The 12,107-nt window shown below is 31.1% G+C and overlaps 1 long non-coding RNA gene across 1 annotated transcript; it reads left to right on the top strand.

Moving 5' to 3' along the window:
- The first annotated feature begins 10,506 nt into the window (after positions 1 to 10,506).
- LOC114405402 lies at positions 10,507 to 11,340 on the top strand. Its single transcript, XR_003665197.1, has 3 exons — positions 10,507 to 10,609; positions 10,694 to 10,759; positions 11,172 to 11,340. It is a non-coding gene; the product is annotated as an uncharacterized LOC114405402 (long non-coding RNA).
- The last annotated feature ends 767 nt before the right edge of the window (positions 11,341 to 12,107 follow it).

Here is a 12,107-nt window from a genome sequence, read left to right as displayed (position 1 = left end):
AATGGATGCCTTAGAAATTTACTACAATGAAGTAAAAAGGCAATTAGACATAAATGTGAAAATTATTAGATATGATACAGGTGGTGAGTATTACGGAAGATATGATGAAACTGGGCAACACCCAGGTCCATTTGCTAAGCTTCTTCAGAAACGTGACATTTGTGCACAATACACAATGTCCAGTATACCACAACAAAATGGTGTATCAGAAAGGCATAATAGAACTTTAATGGATATGGTTAGGAGTATGTTAATCAATTTGACTTTACCCGTATCTATGTGGATGTATGCCTTGAAAATTGTCATGTATTTGTTGAATAGGGTTCCTAGTAAGGCAGTTCTAAAGACACCTTTGAACTGTGGACAAATAGGACACCTAGTATAAAGCACCTGTATGTTTGGGGTTGCTAGGCAGAAATAAGGATTTATAATCCGCAAGAAAGAAAATTGGATACAAGAACAACCAGTGGATATTTCATTGGTTATCCAGAAAAATCAAAGGGGTATATGTTTTATTTTCCTAATTGTAGTATGAGAATTGTCGAAACTGGACATGTAATGTTAATTGAAAATAGTGAAATCAGTGGGAATACAGTTCCACGAGAAGTGGAAATTAAAGAAGTTAGGGTGCAAGTCCTTTTAGCTTGGGCCTCTAGCAGTAAGGTGATTGTTTTTTATTTTATTATTGTTATAAAATTAATGAAGAGGAGCTACACAATAATGAACCCATGATGCATGATGAACCTATTATGGAAGAACCATAAGAAGTAGCATTAAGGAGGTCTCAAAGAGAAAGGAGACCAGCTATTTCGAATGATTATGTAGTATACCTACATGAAACAGAAACAAACTTAAGCATTAATGATAATGATCCTGTTTTGTTTTCACAAGCTATAATTTGTGATAATTCTGAGAAGTGGTTTAATGTCATGAAAGAAGAGATAAATTCCATGGAACATAATGGTGTTTGGAACCTTGTAGAATTACCAAAGGATTGTGAGAGAGTTGGTTGTAAGTGGGTCTTCAAGACTAAGCGTGACTCTCATGGCAACCTTGAACGTTACAAGGCTAGACTCGTTGCTAAGGAATTTGCTCAGAAAGATGACATTGATTATAAAGAGACGTTTTCACCGGTCTCACGAAAGGATTCTTTCAGGATTATCATGGCATTAGTAGCCCATTATGACTTGGAGCTACATCATATGGATGTGAAAACTGCCTTTCTAAATGGAGATTTAGAGGAGAATATTTATATGGACCAACTAATGGGGTTCTCAGTTAAAGGAAAGGAACACATGGTGTGCAAACTAAAGAAATCAATATACAGTCTTAAAGCAAGCTTCCCACCAATGGTATTTGAGGTTTAATGATACCATTGTTTCCTTTAGATTTAAGGAAAATATTGTTTATCGATGTATGTATCTGAAGGTCAGTGGGAGTAAGGTTATTTTCTAATTTTGTATATTGATGATATCTTGCTTGCAATTAACGATCTTGGTCTTCTTCATGAGACTAAGAAATTTCCCTCTAGAAACTTTGAAGTGAAAGATATGGGTGAGGTAAGCTATGTGATAGGGATAGAAATATTCCATAATAGATCACAAGGATTGTTAGGCTTATCTCAGAAAGTATATATCGATAAAGTACTAGAGAGATTCAAGATGGAAAGGTGTTTAACATCACCTATTCTAATTTAGAAATGAGATAAAGTTAGTCTCGCACAATGTCCTAGAAATGATATGGAACAAAAACAAATGAAAGTAATTTTTTATGCATCAGTTGTTGTTGCATCTGAAAGCTGAATTTGTAGTATGTTTTGAGGCTACAATTCAGGCTAATTGGCTGTGGAACTTTATTTCAGGGCTTGGAATTGTCGACAGTATTGCTAAGCCGCTGAAAAATGTATTGTGATAACTCCACAACAATATTTTTGTAAGAACGACAAGTACTCTAAGGGTGCTAAGCATATGAAATTGAAGTGCTTTGTCGTGAAGGAAGAAGTTCAGAAACAAAGAGTGTCAATAAAATAAATTAGCACAAACCTTATGATAATTGATCCTTTGAATAAGGGATTATCGCCCAAGACATTATAGAACATGTTGAAAGTATGGGCATTATTGTTATTGATGATCATTAAGTGTAATTTATCTTATGCATTTTAGTGACACTCTGAGCTCAATTATGATATGTTTCTGATTAGCTGTTCTCTATGTTTGCATGCATGTTTGCGTTAGAGTAATGTTAACAGGTATTGTCTTGAATGAAAGACATTATGTTGGACCAATTATGAACTCCTAACAAATGGTCATATTAAGGAGAAGACTAATTTGTAGTACATGGAAGGGACTATGTCGATTAGATGATGTACAACCGCCATGACTCGAATTGGTTCATATTCTTAATCATGAAATTATGATGTACCCAATGTACATAACAATTTAATCATTTTTAATGCGCATTATGTTAGTTAATCTATTTATTTATTTAGTCCATAATGTTTATTAATGTCACATGAGCCAAGTGGGAGAATGTAAGAATTAATGTCTCATGTGAGAGGCATGTGACTTACGTAGGGACTAATAAGTAAATAATTAACGATTAAGGGCTAAATTGTAACTGGGCTTAATAGGAGAAGTTTCTAGAGCTAACTACTACTTGATGAGAGTAGTGGTTATAAAAGGGGGTTAATACCCACTAACGTGAAATAAGGTCCCCTTCCTGACCAGAAAAGTGTTCTCTCTCACTCATAGCCATCACTAACGGAGAGAGGCAGAAAAGAAAGGTCAAAGGAAGTGAAATCTTATTTCTCTCCTCTTTCAAGGAAATCAAAGTGCACCGGAGAGAAGTTCCTATGGAGAAAGGTACACAAAACATCATTATCTATTGTTTATTGATTGTTTGTGAGAATCATAGGTTTCAAGATCCTGTTGTTTCCTATAATTGATAGTCTAGGAAACCCCTTGAGAATTTTTTACATCTTATGCTCTCCCTCAACATTGCAGCGTAGTGTAAAGCCATGTCTGTGTTTTCATATCTACAAAAAGAAACAATGTTCAGTCAATAGCATACTAGAATCAACCCGAAGGAAAGCATAATTTCACAAAGAACACAACAATATACAGAAGTCACATTCACATAGGAAGATATCAACACGCAATATGACAATAAAAAGTAGCAATGAAGAACAATTGATAGAATCCACATACATTAGAAAATGAAATTTAGAGTTGGTCCAAAATGTTGGTGGTTACCCAAATACCAATACATCCATAAGATCCAAATTAGTATCCAAGTAATTAGAGGCGATGAGCTTGGACTAAACCTGCTGCCTCTGTAAATTTGCAACAATCTAAGTGGCATATTTTCTTGCCTGCAAAAATTGCATTGCAACATCAACAAAAAACAGACAGGAGCCACGCAATTAAAAAAAATAAAAAAATGTTATGTCTATGTTAATGAATTGCCTCCATGTTGAGTTTGCGATGCGAACTAGCCATGGTTCTTTTCTCCGAACCACGCGTCACGCACACCACCATGGCTACGGTAAGAGTCCCACCACTACCAAAACCTACAAACGCGATTAACAACGCAAGGAAGAACCAAAAAAAAAAAAGACAACAATTAAAGAAGTTATTAACAATCATTCACATAACATTAATTAATGCACCTATTGTTGTACAAAGAAAATGAAACAAGCACATATTGTAGGTGAACAACACGCACCTGTCAAAACGGCAAGGAGTGCGAGGGAGAAGACGATTACGGTTACGAACACGATGATTCGCCGAACCGAATGTGGTTCCATGAAACTAACCAGATGACTCGTCGTTTGGAAGTTGGAGGTTGGAACTATCTAACTAGTCACGGCATGGAAGAGGTGAGGGTGTTGCGGGGTGAAGAGATCGAAGAGGGTGTTGTGGGGGTGGACGGCGTAGGAGCAGCGGCGGGGGAAGGGAGCGGGGTTGGAGGTGGCGGGGTTGACAAAATTCGAATGTCTATGAGTATGAGTGTGAGAGTGAGTGGAGGCCAACAGACTAGGGTTCAATGTGAAAGGAGAAGGTGGGAGGACGGCTTTTGGTTTTTTTTTTTTTTAATTACGACGGTTTTTTATTAAAACCAGTAGTAATTTTAATTACATATAACATTCTAAGGCGGTTTTCAATAATCATCTTGTGTGTTGTAAAATGCTCTACTTTTTACAATAATTACAAAAATGTCACCGCACCACTTTCTAAGCCGATTCCTGTATAACCATCGTAAAATTGGTGTCGTAAAAAACTATTTTTGTAGTAGTGATTAGACCCCCAAAAATTCCTTTGAAGTTCAAATCAATTGTTTCATAACAGCTTTAAACATTTTAGTAAAAGACAAGTCTATAAAAATAGAATTCAACACTAAGTTAAGAAAGACAACCCTCTCACTCATAGATAACACATAACATAAGTATTTTAACACTTAGTTAAGAAAGAGAACCCTCTCACTCATAAATAACACGTAACATAAGTATTTTAAGATTTATGATGTGATAAAAAAATTAAAAAATATATATTAAAATGTATAAAATTATATGTAATTCATTTATTATTATTATTTTTCAAGGCACATTATTCGAATGTCGTCAACCAGTGGCCATGATCATGTGGAAGTTTTCCTTAGATTTGAACCAATAGACAACCCAAAGATACCCCATCGGAGTTGTATTTATTAATAGAAAAGTTATATTTGTGGTATCCATTGGAAAACATTTTCTCCCAAATTGGAATTAAATGGAAGGAAAATGATTTCTCCTGTTTATTTTTCTTTGTTTTGATTTTTAATATTTTAGAATTTAAAAATTATTTATTATAATATAATCTCATAAGAAAATCTGCTAAGAAAAACAAAATAATAGATTAAAAACTTGCGTTTCCTTAAATGACATAACAATATTTTTCATATTGTTAACAAAAGATATATTTTTTATATAATTTATTTATTTATTTTTACTCTTTTCCACTCATCCAATTATAAAGAGAAATTCTTCGTTTTCTTTCTTTCCTATTTTATCCATTCAAACAACGTATCTTATCCAGTTGATTAATTTATTCCTAATATATATTTTGGTAATTTAATACACAAAAGAGAGAGATAATCGAATGATGGTACCCTAAACTGCACATCTTATTGTTTATATATATATATTGCACATCTTATTGTTCAATCCACGGGAAGTACATGCAACGTGTTGATCAATTTAATTAAAGTCAGCTCTTGTTACTAGTTTGCATGTGCTCTTAACAAAGGAGTTCTTGCCACTAGATGAATAAAAATGGCGTCGTTTTATTAATCTATGGTTTTCAATTTAGAAAAAACGAAATACTTGACTGCAAATATTCTTAATTTAGTTTATGACTTTTATTTTATGGTTTGTTGAAAGGAATAAATACATATAATTTGGCACCAGCATATCTCAATTTAAAAAATCCACAGCTGTTGTAGGATGAAGTTTATAAATTTGGCACACGCAGAGAGTGAATTTATAATATCTCTCTCTCTATATATATATATTGCTTAATTGCAAATTTATCATCAAACCTTTATTATTTTATGAATTCAAGTTTTATTTTTACGAATTTTATTATTTAACTTTTATAATTTCATAGATTTTACTACTTAAGTTTTTATTTACAAATTTGATTATTTAACTTTTAACATTTTATAAATTTTACCATCTATTTTTTGTTTTTGATTTTATGTATTTTATCATGATGTTAGTAACAAAATAATGTAAAATGTCACTTCTTATATTTTTATACATCGGCTGAGTTATATTTAGTATAGAAAAGTATTTTTATATTGATTGTGATTATAAATAATATAAAAAATCATAATTAAAATTGATATAAAAGTTAAAATTATTCCGATAGTGATAAAATGTACTGACTACGATAAATTGTACAATCTAGTAAAAAAAAGAATTATTTGTACAGTATTAATTTTTGGTGCAATTTTTTCTCTTCATTTTTTTTTTGGTCTTCCCTTTTAGTCAATATCATTAATTTATTTATATATTACCCCATCCTTTATTTTTCTACCATTAATTATTGTTAGTAGTTATTAATTTTTTTTAACTTTTTCTGTAAATAGACATTTTCCCCCACTAATATGGATGCTTATTATGAGTCATTCGTCAACCTAAATTAATCAAAATTAATTCAAATAATTTAGATCAAGTATTTATTGTGTTTAAATCAAATCTGATTCCATCAATTTAAGTCAATTGAATTTTGAATTGGATCAAGGTTTTAATATTTGGACTCACTAACCTATTAGTTTATACTAAATTATTATTATCATTTACTTTTATATGTAATATATTTTAAAATTTAAAAAAATCATTTACCATTATTATCAGACTTAGTAACTAAGAGTAAGATTGAGTCTTCTTTTGAGTTCTTACCGTTCACTCGATCATTCTCACAAAATTAGAATTTCAATTCTCAAATGGTTATCAGATATCTATTCTGCTTTTTAATTTGTTTCAAATTAGTTTAAATTCAGTTGAAGTTTCCTGTATTACTGGTTTGACAATTTAAAAACATTTGGATTTTCAAACTATGTGATAATAATTTTAGTTTTTGGATTTTTAGACTTTGTGGGTGGAATTCTTAAACTTGTTTATTATATTTTAATTTTTAAACGATGTTTAATATAATAAGTTATCCTATGTGATGATAATGATAACAATTTGATTCTCCATTAATTTTTTCTTCAACTATTTGACTAAACACAATAATTATATGAGTTTAATGGTCATTGATAATGTAAAATAATTTTCTATCATCATCTAATTACTAGTCATTATTGATATAAATTTTAAAGTAATTATCATAAAAATTAATAATCTTATCATATATAGTGGGTTGTGATTAAATGATAATGTGAAATTTTTTACACTACAGTGCTTGGGACTTTGTGCTTTGAACGTGATCAATCTACACTAGTTTGCAAATCAACGTGGCCAAGGGATTACTCAGAACAAACAAATTATATAGTTATGCCATGTATACCTAACTCTCTCTCCTTTTTGTTTTTTTTAATTTAAAATATTATAAAATATAAATATTATATTATATAATTTTTTAAATTGGTTTTAAAATTACTTATTTATTAAATTAAATTTTATAATTTTGTTTTAAATTTTTTTTAAAGAAAATGATATTATTAAATATAATTATTTTTGTTTTATTATTTACTTTACTTAACATATTTTTTAGGTGAATATTTTTATTTAAAATCTGAATTTTCTAATATAATTATTTTTAATATAATTATATTACTAAATATAATTAGTTTGTTTATGTCATTAGATTTAATTAAAAATAAGAAGACTTTTTGTTTAATAATTTAGAAGAACATTATATTGCATTATCAATAAAATACTTAAACAATTAGACTTGGCTAAGGAAAAACTTAAGATGGAGATATGTTAGGACAATTGTTTCTGTTATGACCCTGTTGTTGGCAAATTTCACTTTTTTTTTTACTTTCCCGTTCATTTTCTTCTTCGTCTATCTCAGTAGGAATGCGAGTTGAAACGGGACAACCATTTGCATTTTTTTTCTTCTTCTTGGATCAGGACCCCACTGATCATTCATATTCTTGCCACATTGATTTGGGTGGCAGTAAACCAAAGAAGTTCTCGTATGTTGGTTAATTTGAAAAATCGAGATGATACTGGATAAATCTGAAGTCGTGTATAACACTTTCAGATTGAATCAAATTTCAGGGTTCAACCAAAATTGTTCAATCGGATAAAATCAGAAGATTATAATTCAAGAGTTTTGTTTTGGTCTTGTATGTTTTGTCACCCGTTATACTTTCTGAACCAGAATGATTATTTATGATCAAAGAAAAGGTGGTTTTTGGCGGTTGATGGAAGTTATTTCTTTTTAAAATTTGTCGTTGATGGAAGTTTTAGTAACTTCCATGTAACTTTCAACCGTTGATGGAAGTTTTAGTAACTTCCATGTAACTTCCAAAATTTGCCTAAACCGAACATCTCGTTATTACATTAAAACAAGCCTGCACTCTTATTTTAACATAATAAAGAGATCAATTACACTAAAATGTCCAACAAACCTCCCACATTTTAGTGTAATTACCGATCAAATCACCAAAGTTATAACATACCACAAACTACTGCATAGATGAAATATCGTGACGATTGAATTTCATCTTAGCAAATTACACGTTTCAAATATTCGAATATCAGGGTGTCACTAAGGATTGAACCCTTTCTATTCATAATGAATACATGAAGATAATCTGCACAATAGTTTATAACATTACTCTTGCTCGACACTAGTTTACTAGCCTGTGTCCCTATCCTTCATAAGCATATCAAAGCCAAGTCCCAGCTTCTTGAAGCGGCTAAACTTCATGCTTATATAGGTAGTTCTTTTCTTTCTTGCACCTGCAAATGCAATTTTTTAAAAGAACCATTGAGAAGTTATACTTCAACCTCCTTAACTTGCAGAACCGAACACATACCTTTTGGGATACTTTCGATGATGTGTTATAATCTCTACATGTTAAGCTTTCCACATTGAACTCAACACCTAATGTCATATTAGATGGGAATTGGGTATCTTAACATAAGAGATTTCAGATGGACTTTAATCCTAATCCCACAGCCGACCTTTTCACGAGATCTCTACTTAACCCTTTGGTTAAATGATCGGCCAAATTATGCTGAGTTCTCACAAACTCCACTGATATCACACCATGCATGATTAACTCCCGAACCATGTTGTGTCTAACACCCAAGTGTCTAGACTTCCCATTATACACTTGACTATATGCCTTAGCCAAAGTTCATATGGGGTAACCTTATTCCTTTTGTTAGGAATTCGGTTCAACAAGTAACAGGCTGTCAACATAGCCTCACCCCAAAATCCTTCACTTAAACCCGAATAGGATAACATGGAATTCACCATTTCTTTCAAGGTTCACTACAAAAAAAATGTTAAATAATGGAGGTTATTTTGCGGAGGTTTTAGAAACCTCTTTAATTTATTAAAAACTATCATTTTTTGTGTTTATTTGGCGGAGTTTTTAGAAACCTCCTTAATCTATTAAAAACTACCATTTTTTGTGCTTAATTTGCGGAGGTTTATAACCTATGCTAATTAAATATTATTTTTCCACTCTTTTCTCTTTAAAATAAAATAAATCATATTTTTTTCCGGCAAAAAAAAATTCCCTCTCAAAAAAATCACAAAATCCCAATTTCTCTCTCTAACTCTCCCTCACATCCCATTTTTTTCATAAATAAATTTATAAAGCTTTTTAGTATAAATAAATAAATATAGAGCAAATAATAGGCTGAGTACCCTAGGTATAAATAGTTATGTTAAGTCAGGTGCCTCCTTTTTTCCTCATTTTCGTTTTTCCCCTTCTTCCCTCAAAACCCTCTCTTTTTCCCGCAGGCCACCAAACCTATCTCAGAAAAATGACAATCTCGGATTCATTTACCGTTGGATCGTCGTGAAATTTACACAGCATGTTCAACACCTGATTCCGAGCATTCTCACCGTTGGGAATTTTGATACAAAGTCTGAGATAAGAGAAATACCTTTCGCATCGTAGCCTTTTTTCTTTCCCGCAGAAACCCAAAACGGTCTCAATAAAACTACGATCCAGGTTTCGTTAACCGTTGGATTTTCATGAAATTTTGATATGTGGTTCGGGTTTAAGTTCCGCACACCTTCACCGTTGGGATTTGCTAGATAATAGTCATGGAGAGAGAAAAATGAATCGCACCAAGACAGTACAAGCGGAGGCTTCAATCCCTTCTCTGTCTCTCTGACGTTTGGGAACTCTATCGGAGCAATTAGAGAAAAAAATTGGAGGAATCTCATGGAACTACTAGAGATGCTGCTATCGCTGACTGAAGACACGTGAGCCCAGGTAAGGGATGAGTTATTCATAATTAGGGATTAGTGAGAACATGTGTAGGGGTCCTTAGAGATATCAATTGGAATGAGTTTTGGGGTGTTTTTATAATTTTCATTTTTTCCTTATAATTGCTGTGAAATTATATATGTTTGATGAATCAGTTGATGTCCTATAATGATAAATTGCTGTGAAATTGATGTGTTCTTGTGTTGAGTGTGAACCCCTTAGAAAAATTAAGCTTTTTTTATTAACGTAAATTATATTTTAAATAATATTATTCAATGACTTATTTTATACAAATTATTATCTTGTTATAATTAGATTTTTTAATTATTGAATTGTTTTTATAGCTAATTATATGATTACTATTACAAGTTGTAAACTTGAAATTGCTTTGCATATAGGAACTTTGTAGGAGAAATAAAGAAATTCGAAGCAAATAAGTTATTCCACACACTGGTGGATCCAAAGCTAATCCTAGAAGAAGAAATGAGTTGGTAATGACACTAAATGTTAACTTTTACTAATTAAAGAAGTTCAATGTTTACTTACTCTTTATTTATCTTAATTGTTAGAAACTGGGAAGCTAGCAAGTTGTGGACAATTATATATTGAAACTCATAAAAGGAAAGATGGATCATTTGTAAATGAAGCAGCAAAGACTATAGCGGTATGTTTTTCTTTAGTAACATTGTTTTCAAGGATTGTGCTTAATCTTAAAACTTTTATATTTCATTTTATTACATGTTTGCAGGAACAAATTGAAGTAGGATTGACTCAAAGCATAGTTGATGAATCTGAAGTTTCTCCTCTTGATGTTGTTGGTATCCTAAAACTTATTAGTATAATACACAATGTACTCTTAAAACTGTTTTACATATGTCTATAGTTTATTAATTTATTCACGCATATTAGTAAGGAAATATATTTTGTAATTGGTACATGTGTTTATTAAGTTAATTAATTTATAGTTTTGTAGGCAGATTTTATAGTTAATCAACAATATTAAGGTAGAATTTTATTCATTTTGGCTAGCTCTTAATACTCTTTATCTCAAGTTAGGTCTTTAAGTAAACATACATGACCAAGGTAATAACCATGCATAAGTTTAGAATATTAAAACAATTGTTTAGAATTGATTATTTTTATTGATGGTCATTATGATTTAGTATGTGTGATACACCCTTGTATATAGTATATGTGACTAAGTGTTTTTTCTTTTCTTATTTCAGCCAAATGATGCTTCAAGTGTTCCTAATACACCTTTGGATGCAAGAAGATTTTCTCGTGCTAGCAACCCTTAGTTTGCTTATAATGTATTTTGGATTTAAAGTTTAGTACAAGACTAATATTACTTTGTTATGGATTTTATGTCATACTTTGATTTACAATAGAAATTTGAATTATAAATCTTTGAACTATATGTTATTATTCTGGTTATTGAAATATAATTTCTACGTTCTCATTATGAGTTTTTTTATTACATTTTTTTATCGATATCATAAGAAAATGAAAAATTGTAATACATGTAGATTATGAAACTAAAATGAGTATACAAAATCATTATATACAAGAAAATAAGGAGAATTAGAAAATCAATTGTAAAACATCTATTGTTAGCATGATTTAAAAAAAACCCTCCATAGTATAGTTTTAAAACCTCTTTTAATAAACCTCTGCATTTAACATAGGTTTAAAATCTCCTACAAAAAACCTCCATATTTAGTGTAGGTATAAAAACCTCTTCCAATAAACCTCTACAGTTAGCGTAGGTTTAAAACCTCCTTTAAAAAACCTCCACAGTTAGCGTAGGTTTAAAACCTCTACAAAAAAAACCTTTGCAAAATATTCTCGATACCAGAGGTTTTCGAAAACCGCCGCTAATTGCTTGTGGCGAATATAACTGCGGAGGTTTTTGAAAACCTCCGTAATTTATTTTGCGGAGGGTAAAAACCTCCACTAAACGAAAAAATAACCTCCATTATTTAACAGATTTGTTGTAGGGGTTCTATTCTTCCTTTTGATTACACCATTCTGTTGTGGTGTATAGGGAGCTGTAGTTTGATGTATTATTCCAGTAGATTGAAAATAAACCGGATCATAATACTCGTCTCCCCTATCCGTACGAAGAGTTTTGATTAGCCCATTTTGATGAAGTTCTATCTCTT

This window comes from Glycine soja, chromosome 3, assembly GCF_004193775.1.
Source record: "Glycine soja cultivar W05 chromosome 3, ASM419377v2, whole genome shotgun sequence".
NCBI lineage: Eukaryota > Viridiplantae > Streptophyta > Magnoliopsida > Fabales > Fabaceae > Glycine > Glycine soja.
Note: the sequence above shows the minus strand (reverse complement) of the source record. Positions and strands in the feature narration are given on the sequence as shown.